General features: G+C 35.9%; 1 pseudogene; it reads right to left on the reverse strand.

The window, feature by feature from the left end:
• Positions 1-15339: 15339 nt before the first annotated feature.
• LOC149228092 (protein CDI pseudogene) lies at positions 15340-17017 on the reverse strand (annotated as a pseudogene).
• Between the last annotated feature and the right edge of the window lie 750 nt (positions 17018-17767).

The following is a 17767-nucleotide window of genomic DNA, read 5'->3' on the forward strand; positions in this document are numbered from 1 at the left end:
CCTATTTATAGTTGTTTCCCATGCTAATTAGCCGACTTGATAGGAGGATGAGTTGACGTGTCCATTTGAGAGATTATATTATTCTTTTTAAGACAACTTGAAGGAGGTGACTTTGTATTGGTCTTGGAGGGCCTTCTTATACTGATAATGACTCATACAAAAATGTAACGTGCCCAAGAAGGGTCCTTCATACATGACATAGATTCAAATTGACTTTTATGACTAGATGACAAATCCTAAAGGCTCACAATGGGAGTCATCACTAAAAATAAAATCCCTTTCTCATGAAACCCATGAGACAAGCATCACAATAATAATTTTATTTTTTCTTCTTCTCATCAATTACATAAAATCATAATTACACATGTCATTATGAATACCAAACCTAGTAACTCTTTTCAACACTCCCTCTTAACTAGGGAGGCATTCATAATGTTACTTGGTCATTCTCAATCTGAAGAATTTCTCATAAGAAGAGTTGAATTGGTAACCCATCTATTTAGTATTATATCAACCAAAACTGTCACATGGCAAAGCCTTGTCTAACAACTCTATCTATCCAAAAGATCTGAGCACATGTTGGCGAGACCAATGAAGTATAGACACCCTCATCATTGTCCCTCTCGGAACATACCCTACTTGGGTTCTCAGGGTGTGTTCCACCAAGACTATTCTTATCTTGGATTCATATTCCTCAAAGAATATCGTCCCTCAATGAATACTCTTATCTTGGAGGCCCTAATACATCATCATCAGATGACAGATGTTTACCCAATCCTCCATTTTGTCTTCCCAAGTGAAGACAAGAATGATGTGTCTGTCTCTCCCTCTTAATTATGGAGAACATATTTATTCCAATAAAGGAATGTATTCATTCATAATGAATGAATGTACCTAAGATCCCTCTTTTCTTAGGAATTTACACATTTCTTCTAAGTAAGAAACTTGTTTCCAAGCTCCCTCTTAATTAGGGACCTACAACAACTCCTCGGGTGGAAATGATGGGGAAACCAACTGCTTGAAGAACTCCTCTTCATGATGTCATGAATTTATTTTTGTTATCTAGGAGTCTTCATGTTTGGGACTTCTACATGGGGCACCAACCATCCATCGCTTTCATCCATGAGTCAACCATGTCATCATCGGAAAGTGATCCATCAGTCCATATATGGGCTTCCTTCATGCCATGTTGCTTTCTTCATTCCATGATTACTTAAGGATCTTTCATCATGACATCTTCTAGTTTGCATCAACATCCTTCATACATATCAACTCATCTCCCAAAGATATATATATATATATATATATATATATATATAGATATATATTGTCAAGTGTCTCTTTCTTTTTCAGACTTCATCAGAGTCTTCATATCTTCCATGGAGATATCCTAGTGAAATCTTCTTAGTCTTTTGGATGTTGATTGTCTTTACCATGGTTGCATATTCCACGATATTTTCCTTCCCTACTTCACACATTTCATTCCTAGGAGCTTCCAATCAGAACACCTCATACTTCATATGAGGATATGTTATGTTGATTTCATCTAGTGATTGTGTGACCCATGCATCCTTGCATCCCTTTGAGGGAGGAGATCCTTTCTTTTGATCACTCTTAAGATAGATCATTTTTCCATGTTACCTACAATCACATGGAATGGCTCTTGAATATAGACTGTAAGCATACATAACTCATTTTCCTTTGGGTCATCCAGACTTCTTGCAACATCATCCTTTGATTGAAAGAGCTTCAATCCCTTGATCTTCTTCACTTTTATATCATCATACCATCATCCCATGAATTCCACAAGTTTATAAAATACTTACTTCCCCTCATGATCGGTTAACCTTTCAATGAAGATTCCATCAGAGAATCTTGAGGATCTAAAGTATCCCCATCAGTATATGTTTCCATTTGACAGATGTATGACGAACCTTGTACTAGATGACCTTTCCACGTGTTTTCAATGAGATTACCAAGAGCTATATCCTTGACTTCCATAGATTATAATCATATTTCATGCTTCTCTATGATGATGTCTCGAGCTCTTGCTTTCAATTATTCTATGATGCCTTGATGCATCCCATTATTTTACTTAGTGAATCATAATAGCCATATATTAGAAGACTTAGGAACTTTAAGATAATTTATGTGAGGAAGACTATCTCAATAGTAGATATCTATTACTTCTTGGATTTCTTATTTTCATCTTCCTCCACTTCCTTGGTGGTGTGTGCTTCTTCTCTTCTCTTTTGTTATTTTCCTTCTTGAGCTTAGGACAATCTCTTGTATGGTGCCCATATTCTTGACACCCATAGAATTGTATTTTAGCCATGTTCTTCTTCTTTCCCCGAGGACCAAACTTTCCAAATTGTCCCTTTCTTTTTGTTACTGCAGCATAAGCTTGATTTTGCTCACTTGCTTCCACTTCATATTTGGCCTTTAGTCTAGATTCTTAAATATTGCACAGTGACCATAGATCCTAGAATGGATTAGATTATTTCTTCCAATAAATACTTGAAGTAAAGTTACCCCACTCCTCTGGTAGTGCATTCAATACAATTTTAGTCATTTCTCTATCAGACATGACTTCTCCTGGATCTTGTAGTTGATACCGGATCTCAAATATCCTCATAAAGTATTAGTTTATTCCACCTTCTCTTGACATCTTCAGTTTGTAGATTTCTTTCCTTAATGAGATGACTTCTCGAACAGTGCTTACGAAATACAAATCCACCAGTTTGTCATAGATTTATTTTGAAGTTTTGAGTTTAGGTACATATGGGATGAGGGGATCCTTGATGGATTTTATGAGAATCCTTTGAGCCTTAACTTCCCCTTTCATATACTTTGGAAGAGCTTGAGCATCTTCCTTTCTTGGTTTAGTGATAGAGCTTTGACATGTCCATAACCTTATTTTCAATGAGATTCAGATCTATCTTTTTCTTCCATGCAAGATAGTTTAAATCCCCAACCAATTTATTTCTTTCCTTGCAAATATACATTTTGACAGATTCAGATGTGGACATACATATACTTACTTGATAGGACGCTCCTTCTTCTTTCCACTTCTTTGATGTTTTTGATGATATAAATGATAGAAAATTTCTCCTTGATGAAGGTAGTTTTCTTCAAGAATGATCCTTGATACCACATAGAGTGAGATGACACCGCATTTTGATCTAGCTTCCTTTCGATGAATAATCTTCAAAAAAATTTAACTCGAGTAGATGTAGGGTTTTGTCCTTCTCCCTCTTGATGATGATCCCAATACTTCTTTGTAGACTTCTTTGATCTAGGGTTATGATGCTTCCTTTGACTTCAAGATGATATTCTCTTTGAGGCCTTCCTTGAGATTTGATCCTTGAGTGTCCCTTGATAAGATTCCCTTCCTTCACTTAGTCACCTTAGCTCTGAAACCATCTTGAGAAATCTAGGGCATAGAGATTAAGTGATTTCTCTTCTATTAGTAACTGTTTGTGAGTGATTTTTACTTCTTTAGGTTAGGATCTTCTTTTACTTAGGTTATTAGTGTTCTTATTCATCAAACAAATACTAATGCATAAACCATAAAGAGACAAGAGACACAGAATATAGGCTATCATCCAGGGCCAAAACCTCTCACTCTTTGAGAGGAAAACCTAAACAATGTTTTCTTCTTATAGAGATTCCAATTGGTGAATACAAAGACCAAGACCCTTGACCTATTTTCCTCTCTAAGACCAAGACACAAGTTCCCTTCCACTGCTATTTGTGCCTAAGTCAATACTAGGAAAACTTCTGATTCTTCCTTCTTTTCATCTACCCTTCAATCTCAACTTCCTTCTGCTTCAGACCTACACTGTATTTCGGCCCTAATTGTTGCACATATGGTGATTTAACTTCATCATCTCCTTCAATTGGACTGGAATGATTTCTTATTCAACTCAGATTTCTTGAATACTCCTTGATTAGGCCTTTAGCAGAACAAGTAGATCTTAGACCCTTTTTCTGCAGCAGTAACCCTCTCCTTTCCTCTCATGTGTCGAGATCAACCCTAAAAATAGTCCCAGATAGATCTTATTCTAGTTTTCCTCCTTTTCTTGGATAGAGAGACTTCTTATGAGATCTTCGCATTCCTATTTCCACCTTTGACCGAATTGTAGACCACTGGAAATACTTCATTAAAATTATGTCCTGAAATGGAACTTGAACTGCCCTATTTATAGTTGTTTCCCATGCTGATTAGCCGATTTGACAGGAGAATGAGCCGACATGTCCATCTGAGAGATTATATTATTATTTTGAAGCTAACTTCAAGGAGGTGACTTTTTCTTGGTCTTAGAGGGCCTTATTATACTTTTTATGACTCATGAAAAAATGTAACGTGCCCAAGAAGGGTCCTTCACACATGACATAGACTCAAATTGACTTTATGACTAGATGACAAATCCTAAAGGCTCACAATGGGAGCCATCACTAAAAATAAAATTCCTTTCTCATGAAACCCATGAGACAAGCATTACAATAATACTTTTATTTTTCTTCTTTTCATCAATTACATAAAATCATAATTACACGTCATTATGAAGACCGAACCTAGTTACTCTTTTCAACAACATGCACACAACACCATGCGTACACAACATCGCATATGAAACATGTACACAACACCAATACTGCACATCCGAAGACTACATTGTCTCTACCAAGAAACCTTGCTTCTTGTGTCTTTCCACTATCCATGCTTGTCCCGACATGTCGCAGATCACAATGCTTTCATTTCGATGATGTCTCCTTCAGCGTTACCTACCATAACATAAACATAGGCATAGTACAAGCACATAATATCAATTCATATCCTCATGATATTGATATCATAGATCTGTCAGGGCTACTCTTCCACTTGATACTAGGAACCTCTTCTCGCCATTCACCTACATAAGAAATCATTCCTCCACAAAATGATCCCTGACAACCCTGTGAGACAACAACATACATACATACATATAAAAATTAACATAAAACAACCATGATCCTTGATGACCCTATCAAACAATGACATACACACATACATAGATGCATATATAGACATCAACATAATCATAATCACAACACAATTACCATATATCATAAGTTCAAGGTTAAGAGAACTCCCTTTATCTGTGTACAACATGCACAACATTGAGAACAACAGTTCCCAACATAACCAAGGCATCTGATGCCTCAAATCCATTTACTTTTCCTTTCATGCTACCTTTATCATGACTATCCTACCATTGTCCATTTACCCCAATGGACCCAACCAATCCAACTGGTTGTCATGTTCTTTCCTTTAGCTGCCCTTTACTTATGCACTAGGCTTCATCAGGGTCTTACATTACCTGTTGGGTTTCATTCAGCTCTCCCCGAGCTCCATTAACTTTTCTCTTGACTAACTAATTCCTAATACCATCAAACACAAAAGGACAAGAACAAGAAGTAAATAAGAAGAAAATCATGGAAACCCCATAGAAATAAAACATCACAAAAAGAGTGGCATGGCCATGCACCAAACATAATCAAAACCGCAATTCAAACGCAAACAACTCACAAAATACTGAAAGCACAAATTAACAACAAACACCATGACCCAATCCCCATGGATTCCCAATGATTCCAAAGGAAAGTTCAACCCGAGCTTTCTTCAATATTTCATGGAAGTCTCTTTTGCCATGCAATTCCCTGCATCATACTATCATAAACACATAACTGTCAGTGCATAAATAATTATAACAGCATACTAGTTACCTTACCTTGCTATGCCAAACACGATGACTTGTAACTAAACACATACATATATCATCTCTTAAGGGACTCCAATTCCTTGACAAATCCATTTACAACTCGAAACTAGCTATTATACCTATCAAATACATGTTCATGAATATAACACATATCCACATAATGTCATACAAAATCAAGGTTAAAAAGACTTATCATATTCATGCAAAGCAGACATTCATTTGGAATCGCGGTTTCCAAACATAGCCAAAGGAATTCTCACCCAATTCCTCTCTTTTACCTTTTACCTTGCTGCGATTAAGTCTTATTATGTGCTATCACATCACCCAGTAGTTAGTTATATACACAAATCAATTGTTACCTTGTCATTCTAATACCAAGCATGTTTCCCTACAATTGTTCACACATGTCAGTCACATGTTCTGAAGATCAAGACATCATGTCTATTAATGTGAAATAATCCTTTAACAAAACTAACAACCATGTCATAATCATATCACAGTCATTAGTCATAATACTACAACTAGCACCCACTTGCACTCAAGTGCATATTAGTTGTCTCAGCACATATGTGTTAGTTTAACCCTCTTAAAACAAGATCATTCCTTCATGAAATCTTATAAGCACATACTCATATCATGCAATTAATCAGGCATTAAAACAACTTGTAAACATACCATGTTAGATAAACCAAATAGATGACATAATCAAACTCATACCTCAATGTATTTTAGGGGAGGCTATCACATCTACACAAGTCAGCCCATATTAGTATGCCACAATATCACAAATATATTGACTCATGCCTAAATATCATAACCATAACCATTTGCACAGGCCAATCTAGATTAGTAAAATACATATAACATTAAGATCTTAAATACAATGACCATAATCGTCATGCATATAACCGCACTACATACAAAAACAAGTAACTACCATGCATGACTGTTTAACACATGTGCATATGACTGCATTGATTAACTAGTATCTATCGTGCATGTAACCACAACATTGATAGAATTCCAAGAATGTGCATAACCATAATGTGTATAACAACCATTAACGATCATACATGCATGCCAACATACAAAATTGTATGAAGATCTTCTCTTACCCCAAGGTCCAGTTTTGTAACCTCACTCAGATAATCTGCATCTCCTGCTCCATCTCAGCCAACATATCAACATCATAACATACCAAAAACATCATGAAGGCACAAATTTCATAGTGACCACCGCAATGCATGTCTAACCTACTATGCATGCATAACAACATGCATCTAGCCCATACAGTCCAAGTGTTTGAACTTGGAAGCTCTGATACCATCTTGTGGTATCAAATATCACCCAAAGAGAACAAAACTCACTCTGATACCACCCTGTAACACCACCTCCCACATTCACCTAGTTTCACTAGCTTTCCAAGGTAAACATGAGAGGAGGAGCTACTATGACATGACTTGGCCTCCTAGATCCAATTAAGGAAGTGGGGTCGACTAACGACGACAAAATGACAATTTAACACCTCCTACAGGAGCCATAGGTCACTCGAGCGCTAAACAACCACCCCAGGTGGCCAAACCATGAACTAGATCTCTATTTCTCAGCCTTGGGCCCTCAACTGCTCCCTCAAAAAGGCCTAGATGTGGTTGGGAGCCTACTTCCATGCAGTTGCAACCCAACTTTTCTAGTTTAAAGGGCGCAGTCACAGATTATGAGCCTAAAGTCCAGGCTAGCCTCCATACCACTGCCCATAACTCAGTGAGACTTTCTAGAATCAATAATGATATCAAGAAAAAGCCATTCATACAAAAATTGATCAAGTACTTGACCTAACCAGGCCTAACCATGACATTCATTTCATTAAACATATGATGAACATGTAATCTACAGGTCATGAATGCATATCTGAACATAAGAGTCTGAAACTTATTTGAGTTTTAGTAAGAAGGTCTAATGCCCTTTCATAATAGTTGTAATAACATTTTTTAGTCCATGCATTCATCAACCATTGATATATTCATCAAACATGTCAAGAGCCATAAACAATATACATCATATAACGAACATATAACCAGCAAATAACCAACATATAAACCATCAAATAACCAACATATAAACCATGGAAACTCAACCATAATATCACCATCATAATCAATACATATACTCATATATCACAATAGAAAATACCTCATATTAACATATGAAAATTCCAACCAAGTCAGGGACTTCTACATACCAACCAGCCATAGATTGGGCTAAACCAAATCTTTCTTTCAGCCAATCACCCTCACACCATATTCCAAGTGCGAATGTGTGATCTCATGGAATGAACGAAACAAAACCAAATCTGGTGCTTCTAGAGGCCAAACCACCTCAACCCTCAACCAGTGATTCCACCTCACAGTTAGACATCACTATCATTAACCAGATTAGTCTCTACCCAAGTTGTCCAGGGCTCCAGAGCGTTTGTCCCAACCACAACTCCAGGACTTAATAACTCAACCATAACTTTTCATGCCTCCAGAGAATTTGTCCAACTCGACTCTGGCACTAGTAATTCGACCCACCAAGGGATCTAGATCACTTGTCCAACCTACGCTCCAAGACTAGTAACTCAACCCACGTTGTACTTGGGCTTTGAGAGCGTTTTTTCCAACCAACGGCTCCAGGAACTAGTAACTCAACCCACATCCATAAGGAACCTCAACACCAATCATAAAGAAACAAGTGGGAAAACCCACAACACCATGGATATCTAGGAAATGGAAAAGCATGGCTAAAACCATTATCAATCCAGGCAATCATCCATGTCAATGACAGATTGTAACCAAATAATCACATGCATCTACCATGCATCAAGGGAATCATACATGCAACTTGTTACCTGCAAAACAATCTATATGTAGTTGTTGATCCATGTGTTCCCTTGAGCTCTCTTGCTTTCCTTTGCTTCTTTCTCCAACACAAGTGAAAACTAGAGTGCTCCAAGAATACTCTAAGTGTATAAGAGTATGATAGAATGAGAGAATAGAAGAGAGCTCCAAAACTAAACTTTTGGCTTCAACCAACAAAAGTTAAACCAACAAAATCCCTAAACTAATCCTTAGAAGCCCTTTCATCATTGAGGCCTCTACTTTGTTCATTTTTCCTCCTCATGCAAATTTGTGTCTCTTCACCTTCCTTTTCTCTTGTTTCCTTTATTTTCATAAATAAAATGCCAATTATTGCCACTTTACCTTTGCCAATGCCTTTTCCAATTTCCATATACATTTATTAATCACCAGTGATCCCCATCACTATGTTTTTTCCCAACATTCAACTTGGAATACATGTCCCATGACCTTGGTCTTATACTTTTTACATGGAAAATCAACCATGGGCTATTACAATCAATAACTAGGATGAATACTTAGCATTATGGAAAGGGCTAGAATTGGTAATAGAAAGGAAAATCACAAAACGAATGGTGTTTGGGGATTCACTAATTGTTATTCGGCGCGCTAAGGAAATTGACCTACATGCAACAACCCCCCTCCCTCCAATATTATAATGAATTTCAGCTCAACTCCAACAATTTGAGCACATATAACTATATCATGTATTAAGGCACTTAAACTCCATAGTCAACACTTTAGTGAATATCAAGACAAGAATGAATAAAGCAGTGATGGAAATTGACCATAATATACTAATAATATGTCTTCTTCCATGAATGTTAATCTCCTGCTATTGATTTTAATATTGGAATATTGCACGAATAAGGTGGAGCTTGTGGTGCCTTTGGAAGTTTCACGCCACCCAAATAAAATCATGAGCATAATGGATACAGTGTTAATGTAAAGGATATGGGATCAAGGTTTAAACCCTTGGTGTATTGTTTGCAATTACACCTGGCACACTCCCCTTGTTGCTCAATCCCATTAGAGGACAAATACTGTGGTGATTAAAATGGAATTATCTGGGAAGAATATGAGAAATTCAATTAGCCTTGGGTCGACATCCCTCTCCCCCATTATCCATATCAAACAACAATATTGGTAATATTTTCAAGGAATTTAAGGCCTAGTTCACATCAGGTAGAAATTAATATTCGCAAACAAGATGTATGTTGCAAAGGATTACCTCAAGCTAGTTGATGGCATCCCTAATGTATTATTGTCATTGCTACAACACCCTTCAAATTTTGGCCCATATTTAAATTTTGGAGCCTCCCTTTGATCATTTGAACTATCGCTTCTAGTTGTTAGAGTGATCTAACACTTGTTTCCTAAGTTTTCAAGTCTCTTTCTAAAGGATTCCCAAGTGTTGTCTTTTGTTAAGGGAAGTGTCTTTCATTGTAAAAGACAGTTTTGGCACATCTTTTAAGAGGCAGCTCTGGTGCATTCTCTTGAATTAATAGATCATATATCATGGTGACATGCATTGAACTCATCCCTAAGGTCTTACACACTTTCTCTTTGCGGTTGACACTTGTGTTGTAAAGTATACCTTAAGTGTCACACTTGGAGGTAAGCATTGCTTTATTGTCGTTTTAGTAAATGAAGGTGGAATTTGGGTACTAAGTGTTTCCTTGTCATGTGGTTAGTCATTTTGAGTGTGTGCAATCATGTTGAATTCTTGTCACATGATTTTACTCTCATATTTCTGCCTCATCAATCCCATACTTAGTCATTTTTTGGAGTTTCCTTGGTCCTCTTAACTTGCACAACTCACCATTGATCCCTTATCCTTCTCCAACTGCAAACTGCACATCCTTAAGCTATAGAGATGAAGCTATTTCCTCTTGGAACTACACATTGTGCAGTCATAGAGGATTGTCTCCTTCAACTACACATTGCGTAATCTCAGAGCTCAATCACTCATGTTTGTTGACTGCACTTTCCTAATTTGCAATCTTTGACCAACCTTGCCCAATGTTGAACACTTTTCACTTCTAGTGGATATTCGGGTCATTCGTGGACCCTTTCCATGGTCAAATGTGCAATATTTAGGTCCTCTCCTTCATCAACTGTGCACTGCATAATCACAATGCCTAAGCATGTCACTCTTGCCTCTTGTACTTTCCCAATGTGTAATACCTCACTTTCCCATCTCTAACAACTGCACACTATGTAGTCATAATGCCTAGTCCCTCACTTCTAGTCTCCTATTCATATCCATTGCATTAAAAAATGCCTCTCTCCTCAATCTTGTGTAATGTCCCATCACAATTAGCATGATGCATAAGAAACAAGGTAGATTAGGTGATTTCAGGACTGATGTTGTCTTGTCATGAGTGAAATTCACTTTCAGGTGACATGATCTTAACATGGAAGGATGATGCTCAAGGAGAACATCAAGAAGATGTTGCAAGAAGATACTTGTGGAACCAAGACACAAAAAGAACAAGGAGACAAAGGGACATTGAACCATGATAGGTTGATGAATATTAAGATAACATGGAAGACTCTATATCATAATTAGCCTTTTGGAGGATGAAGATGAAGTTTAAGTAGATATATCATGAAGACATGAAGATAACAACAAATAGAATAACTTGGCATTGATGCACTACAATGAAGTATTATGTCACCATCACCAAGTCATGAATTCTCAAAATGTCACCACTAAAGTCACCATACGTTATCATTGTATTTTGCTGCAATTTTTGGAATGTAATATTGTATTTTTCAAAAGTGAGAAAATGTAAAATGTGTGAAAGCCCAAGGGTCACACATGGAATGTGAAAAGTCACTAGAAAGTTCTAAAGTAATGTAGAAGCTCAAAGGTCACCTAGGAATTCAAAAAGTCACATGGGAGCTCAAAAGTCATGAGGGAAGGTCAAGAGTCACAAGGGAGGTAGAGAGTCACCTCATTTGTTATAGATACATCCTCATAGCTGAATAAATGGGACGTTTGACCTTGGCTTCTCAGGCTAGGCATAGGAGAGAAGATTAGTCTTTTGTATCATTGGTAGGAGAGTAAGTGGTGGCGTAAGTTCCACTATTGGAATTAGTGTTGTATCATTGTAATTGTGTATCTTAGGACTTCCACTTAATTTGAAGCTCTTGGAGCCGACACACTTTCATGCATATGTCATGAATGATTTTAAGACTATTCTTTCATTGTTTGCAGTGTATGTTTATGTTTCTACATACTAATGAAAATGAACTATTTCATTGGATTTAGTATGCATCTTTGAATTGTGCGTCTCTTTTGCTTTCATGATCATTGTTTCTTTGTGAACTATTTTGCAAGATAACTAACGATTCTTTTAGATATATGTGTGTGTCTTTACTAGGATAATAATATTACTTTTCTTTTAAAGGCTCATTTTCTCTTCCCCTTTCATGAAAGAACCTTTATACACTTTGCAATTGAATACATCACAAGGATAACTTACTTGTTCATCTCAAAAGTATATGTGTTTCTCTTGTGTCATTTATTGTAACCAAGGAAAATCATTAAGAATATGGCAGTCAGGCCTATTTCCCAGATGGGGCTCCTACTCCAAATGGTTTGAGGTTTAGTTGGGACTTCATATTGGGGAGACCCCTTGTATGTTGGCAGTATCCAACACCATCAACATGTATATATATTGTTGAGACCCCACGTTCTGTCCCTGCAGAATTTATCAAGGAGAAGGCTCAACCCTTTAATTGTACCCTCATTCATTATGAGTTATTGTCTCTATCCACCAAGATATTGGTGTTCACTATGGATGTCCAACACTCAACATTGTGGCATTATAGAGAACATAGAAAATTCCTCATCGGCTTTTGTTACAAACAAAGTTTGTATACGTAATATTCAAAATATCTTAAATATGAAAGTGTCCATTATACGACAAGTAGCATTTATATAGAAATGACTAAACACAAGAGATATGAGATTGATTACAAATGAGGGCCTAATTATAGACCTAGGAAGGTGCCCCTTCATGAATAATCATCTCTTTAGAGACATGCCTCTTCTATACTAATTACTAATTAACCATTATTAGGATTGTTATTACTATTTATATTTACATTAGTTATATATATTATATTCATAACATTTCCTTCCTCTTCAGAAATAGTTTTCCTTAAAAATTATTGCTAATAAGAAGTGCCATCTTGTTTCTTTGTCTTGCAATCTATTCACATCTTTCAGAATTCTTCAGGTCATCATCTTTGATGATACGAGATGATAGGATCCTCTAAATGATAAAAAAAATTGTCGAACTGAGAAGGGATCTAACCATCCTAAGTTAATCTTTTGTGGAATATTGTGGTTATTGGATACTTCGTGTGAATTTTTATCACAATAATGAATTTCACTGACATTAGTAGTATCCATAACATAAATTCATTGCTTTTGTTTTGAGTGATACAGATATGCAAACCAATTGAGTCACTTTCTCTTGTGATTCGAATGTCGATAAGGAGTTCTTGTCGTTTGATTTTCCTTTATCATTCATGTAATGACTTCCTAATTTACTTCAGGTACTAATGTTGTTGAGTTGGTTACATAATCTTCATTTGGATTTTTCATTGTCTAAATTGCAACATCAAAATATGCTTTTACTTCAATTGACATATTCTTGAGTTGTGATATTCATGGATTGATATTGGTTCATTTTTCTTCAACTTGAATTTCTACATTTGAATATTTTGACCCTTCCTTCTCAAAGTTGTTACACTTTGTTTCCTAATGACTTCTTGTCCTTCTTAAGCTTCTTAATTTGTTTTGGTAATTTTTCACTATGGTCCTAAAGTCGAGAAACTTCTTCATTTTTGTCAACAATGATTTTTTCAACTTCCCTTTTCGTATTTTGTATCGCTTTTTCACTTTTTTGAAAGATAATTTTTGAGATATCTTGTATGTCTTCCCTTGTTACTGAATTTGATTTCATTGTAATTTCCTGTAGTGTTATTTTTTTTTTCTTTATGTAGGAAAATGTTAAAAGCTTCTTCTTCGTATTTATGATGAAGGACCCTAGAGTTTCCATCCAAGGTGAACCAATAATAATGTAACTATCATCACAAAATAAGGTTTTAATGGTGAATTACAAGATAAAAGTATAATCTCCAATACTTTATTGTAGATTACTTATGTCATATTGTTTTTTATCCATCGTTTCAATTATTTTCGATTCATGAATCACTAATTGGTTAGCACATTTAGTACTAACATTATTATCATGAGTAGGATCGATAAAGATTATAATATCCTTTTCGGCAAGTGATACCTTGATTTTAAATATAGCACTAACACTTTTACTAAAAGTTTTGAGAAATCTTCCATTACTAGTCTTGATTTCACCTTCGTCGATAATTTATAATATTTTTTTAACTTGGACTAGTATATATATATATATATATATATTCTAAGTTCCCTTTGGATTTTATACTTCAAGTCTTCCTTTTAACTTATATAATAATATATTTTTATAATAAAATTGTAACAAATTTTTTTCTAATATATATATTTATTTAATTGTAACTTTGATATTACTTATATCTTTTAAAAAAGAGAGAGAATATATATATATATATATATATATATATATATGAGGGTCTACTTGTATACCTAGGTAGGTGCCCCTTCATGAACAATTGTGTCTTTAGAGACATGCCTCTTCTATACTACTCACTAATTAATCATTATTAGGATTGCTATTAGTATTTATATTTCCATTAGTTATATATATTATATTCATAACAACTTCAGAGCAGGAGAGTGCTCACCAATTGTCGGGGAAACTCTTGCAAGCTCAAGAAGGACTATTGGTCTCCCTGAAACATCATTGTGAGGAGGAAGAATTGGAATGCTCATCATTCCACTTGATCGATACACAAATCAAGTCCCTCCTTAGCTAGGTCGAAAGGATGCAGAGGGAAATTCAGACTGAGTTGACAATAAATCAATTTCAAATTGAAATATTTAGGGATATCTTCTCGGATAGATTCAAGCTGAGTTCAAATGCAGTTGTGACCAGTTTCACCTCAACACGAAAAACATGAATGCATGGTCCAAAAGAGGGTAGTCAACCCTAAAAATTGGAGTTATTTTTTAACAAGGCACCCATTCAGCTGGTGATCAGACTTAAAATGTTTAATAATTCCCTCTTGTTAATTTTTTATCAATGTACTACACATTTTCTCTGTTTCTAGGTGTTTTTGTTAGAATATACAGTGGTCAACCTTTTTGTATGGTTGATAAGCAAGGTCATAATCAAAAGCAACCCCATTTTGTGGACAATAGAATGCAAGAATTATAAAGTTGAACGTAAAGATTTTGAACTGGAATCTAACATTTTTTATAATAGAAATTTTATGTGTTTCTTTAAAAACAACCCAAATTAAAAATAATAATAATAATTATTTTTATAATTTTCAATTTATATAATAAAACAAGGATACTTCTCTAGACTAAATATTATAAGGGAAATGTGTACCCAAAGTAAAGAATAAGTTAAGAAAATGACTAAATATTATAAGGGAAATGTGTAACCAAAGTAAAGAATAAGTTAAGAAAATGAGCACTCTACCCACAAAAAAATATATGTTATAATCATATATATATATATATATGAACAAAAATGGTTTCCATAGCTTATTCGTCCCTCTAACCATACTTACGGTATATGTCAGAAATACATTCATTATTATTATTTGAAGAGAAGCTTGGTGTTGATGTCGTGTTGAGTAATCTTCATCATTGCATACTTCAATTTTCAAAGCAATTCCTTTCTGCTCCACAATCCCTTGTTCAACTAGGCATCAAAAGGAGGTTCTTTCACACCATTCCCTCCCTCTGTTAGAAACTTCTCTTGCAGATAAAACAACAGCAATTTCTGCAGAGCAGAGATCTCTCTAACCTTGCCTTCTAAGTCACCTACTCTAGTTTCTAGCTCACCTGCTCTTTCATTCATACTTGTATCCAACAGCCTTATGAGCTCATCTTGAATCACCTTCTGTATCATCTGGGACCTCTTATACTCATCCACTTCCTGAAGCCACAGATCTGCGAATTGGCAATCTTTCCAGGCCTCGAACCAAGGGCCTCCCATTGTATAATGTACAGCTTTGGGAAGTTCCTTGTCATCAATCTCATTGTGACCAACAAGGAAATTCCAGGTGTAGGGAATAGGTCCAATATCATTGTCATCAAGCCAAGTGAATCTATGCAAAAACGCCCCAGATTGGGAATTCACAACAGAAGGTGTCAAAACTCTGTTCTTGGGGTGCCCGCAATTATACAAAACCATAGATGACCAGTTCTTTCTAGGGTAAGTAGTCTGCACAACCCCATCCATTTTTGTAGCACTCTTGGGCTTGTAATCGTGTTTGACACACATTAAAGCATACTTATCATCAATGAGCTCAGCTAATTCCCTAACGTCAACAGTATAGAGAAAATCACAGTCTACGAACATAGCCCAACCCTCGAACCCAGCTAGGAAAGGAGTCAAGAACCTGGAAAAGGAGAACTGGGTGCTCTCAGTGGGATCCCTTGTGCGCCAGTAAAGCCCAGCCTTGCGGAGATCTGCCTGTTTGATGGGGATCACTTCAACTGGAAATGTGGCATGTTTCAGTATCGAATGCCTGCAGACCTCGTAGGCAAGATCCTCACGGGGATCATAACCCACAAAGATCTTGAGCTTTGGAAGCACTTTTCCACTCTTGGTAATAACAGGTCCTCCCATAACGCCTGCTCGAGGCTGTGGAGAGACTGGATCTCGCGACTTCTGGTCCTCCTGCATCTTCAGCTTCGGTTCTGGAGACTCGGCCAAACTTGGGGGAGATACTGCGAATGCCAGCCCGATGCCCAGTCCCAGTCCCAGTCCCGATACTCGCATGCCTTTGGAAATCCTATATGCATTCGAATGTGGATGCCCATTTCCGCTACTGAAAAATCTCTGCGGAGGAATTGAGTGCGAGGGGGATCGAACCTTGGCACTGAGCGATGATGTTAAACGCCAGATCTTAGTGACGTTCTGACGCAATTGAGCCATCTGGCCTTCTTGGAGAATGGGAAAATGATCAAATCACAGAGAGATAGAAGTGGGTCTCGAAATTTCAGAAAGGGTGCGGGGATTTGCTCTCTATGGAAGATGAGAAGGGGGCGCATATATTCCTCTGATGAGTTCGGCTCATAGTGTCAAGTAAAGGAGGATATTTATGGAAGATCTCGCACCTTGGACAACTGGAACTGGGAATTTACCCACCGCCTTATGGCACGCGGTTCCGTTGATTGGATAGAGCAGAAACTAACGATTTCTAATCACACTGGTTTATTCCCACATGCATACCACTTCTATTGAAATACAATTTCATTTATACACCTTTACCGAATTGGGATTCGGAAAGAGATTTAGTTATGATTAAGTTATACTTCATGCCGGCTTATAGGGTTTTTGTTTTGTTTGTTCTTTTAATAATAAAATTTTATTGCATTTTTGTTAAGTGAGTTATTTTCTGTTTTTTTTTTAATTAAATTTTATTGTATTTTTTTATAAGCGAGTTATTTTGGGTTATTTTAGATTTAATTTTTCCAAAATTTTATAAGGATTCATGGAAATCATAAGTTTGATGGAGTGAATTTTTCAAATCAGAATGTTTGAATCTCTATACAATCAAAAAACCAATTTAAATAACACAAATCAAAATTTCACCATAATTTTTTTTCCCTAAATTCCAATTAAAATTCTATAAAACACTAAAAAAACTCACCTATAAAAAAATTATGTTTTATTTTTTTATTTTTTCATAAAAAAAATTGACTAAATAATGGTTTTCTCCAACCGTACCGTATATTATAAACAGAAGAAGTTAGTTAAATTGGATTATAAACCATTTCAAAGTAGTTAATATGGTTGGACATTTAACTAATTTCATATAAATATAAAATATGATTGGGTTCAATTCTATAGTTTAGCCAAATTCTTATGAATATATGTAAATATATATATTTTTTAAATGGTGGTTTGCGCGAAACCTGTCCCATGAACTGGAAAGCAGTCAATGACTTAACTA

Source organism: Pinus tabuliformis, chromosome J (genome assembly GCF_031772625.1).
Source record: "Pinus tabuliformis cultivar Carrire ecotype Pingquan chromosome J, CPIR1, whole genome shotgun sequence".
In the NCBI taxonomy this organism is placed as follows: Eukaryota; Viridiplantae; Streptophyta; class Pinopsida; order Pinales; family Pinaceae; genus Pinus; species Pinus tabuliformis.